The sequence below is a fragment of the Condylura cristata genome, unplaced genomic scaffold (genome assembly GCF_000260355.1).
Source record: "Condylura cristata isolate star-nosed mole 26May11 unplaced genomic scaffold, ConCri1.0 scaffold00003, whole genome shotgun sequence".
NCBI classification, from domain to species: Eukaryota; Metazoa; Chordata; class Mammalia; order Eulipotyphla; family Talpidae; genus Condylura; species Condylura cristata.
In genome coordinates, this window is record NW_004567104.1 from 73,078,210 (window position 1) to 73,079,859 (window position 1,650).

Sequence of the window (1,650 nt, forward strand, 5' to 3'; positions counted from 1 at the left end):
TCTCTCCTCGCGGGAGCCCGCTGACTCCCTCCCTGTCAGTGAAGGACGGTCAATGCCGTTGGCCCCGAGCGGGCCGGCCGGGCTGACTGACGGTATTTCACGGCGAGCCGCTCGCCTTTGCGCGCGGCGCGTCCCCGCCGCTGCACCTCGCCTTCCCGTTTTTGCGCACAGACCCGGCTTCTCGGGGTGGACCCGAGCACAATTGCGGTCTCTTCTCGCCCGAACAAGGAAATGTAATCAGGATCCCCAGGAAAAGGAAGCCTACGAGGAACGGGTTGCACCTTCCTTTACTTCTGTTTGCCTTGGGTTGGAAAAACAACTTCGTAGATTACGTTTCCTATGGGCATCTTTTGTTGTGAGTCAGGCTGGAGGAGGCTTTGCTTTTGAAGAACCTGATTAGCGGCTTCTGCGTGGAGTTGGAGGCTACTGGCGATTTTCATAGCTTCGTAAATGTGAAAGTTTCCTTTAGAACTTTGCCATTGTCAGTGCTATTTTCGGAGGCGACACCAGCCTGAAATTTTAAATACATACAGACTCCGGAGAGCCTCGGCGGCCACGGCGGCTTTAGGCCCGGGCGCGAGGGGCTATGGGCTTGAAGGGCGACAAGCCATCTGCCCCCCAGGACTGGTCGGCTCCGTGAGGCGTCTCACGATTTTTCACCGATAGCAGGGTTTCCAAAGACTCGCAAGGCGTTCCCCCAGGCTCACCTGCCTGCGAGCGGCTCCAACTGCCTGCGCCTTCGCCACCGCCACCTTCGAGTCCTTCTGCGGCAAGCTCGCCCCCTCTGGCCTAGGAGCTGCTCCCATTGGTCAGCCCGCCCGTCACTCTTGAAATTCCGGAGGCTGTGGGAGACGCCATAGCAACCGAACTCCAAACTACAACTCCCGGCATGCTCTGGTGGGCGGAGCTGTGAGGCGCCGCAGCAGAGCTGCCAATAACTGGGCGAAGTCGTAGTTGCCAGATGGGTCCCGTTTTATGCAAATTCTCAAGCAAGACCACACCCTTCCTCATTCCAACCGTATCCCCCACCTTGGGTGGTGCCCCGCCTCTCTTTTCGCCGCCACATTTTCTCCTTTGTAACGGTCCGCCCCTAAGTTGAATGCATTCTAACCAGTGCCTCGCCCGGCCACGGACAGAAGAAACGAATTGGTGCAACAAAACCTCTATAATCTCGATCATGGAACGGCTAGTCCAGAAGTCTCCGGTTACGCCTTCTGGGCAGGGGCGGGGTGGGAGGGCGCCGACTCGGGCCCCCTCCGCGCTTGACGATTGGTTTACTCGGCTGTCACTCCGTCTTCCGCCTTTTTTTCTCAGCTCTCTCGCCCTCCGTCCCCGTGGTGGGCGGGGCTAGCGGTAGGGGGCGGTGAGGCGGTGCGGATCCCTTCTTGCCATTGGCTGTCGATTTGGCCCCACCCACTCGCGGGCGGAGTTAGAGGGGCGGAGGGGGGCGGAGGAGGCTGGAGGGGGGCGGAGGAGGCCGCCGAAGGAGATGAGGAGATAGGCGGGAGTGCGGGAGCGAGGGAGGGAGCGAAGGAGGAATAGAGGAGCGGAGGAGAGGGAGGGAGCGCAGCTTGGTTGCTCCGTAGTACGGCGGCTCGCGAGGGAGAACCCCGAGCGGGCTCCGGGGCGCTCGAGCGGCGGGCGGGCGGG

The 1,650-nt window shown here is 61.2% G+C and overlaps 1 protein-coding gene across 2 annotated transcripts in view; it reads right to left on the minus strand.

The window, feature by feature from the left end:
* Positions 1-791, minus strand: part of CRYZL1 (crystallin, zeta (quinone reductase)-like 1) — a 33,143-nt gene extending 32,352 nt beyond the window's left edge. Inside the window, exon 1 of one of the 2 annotated variants that reach the window (XM_012734177.1) lies at positions 708-791. The gene's annotated coding sequence lies outside the window, so the exon portion shown is untranslated. The remainder of the gene's footprint in view (positions 1-707) is intronic. The other variant, XM_004675358.2, reaches the window with a different exon arrangement.
* Positions 792-1,650: the final 859 nt, after the last annotated feature.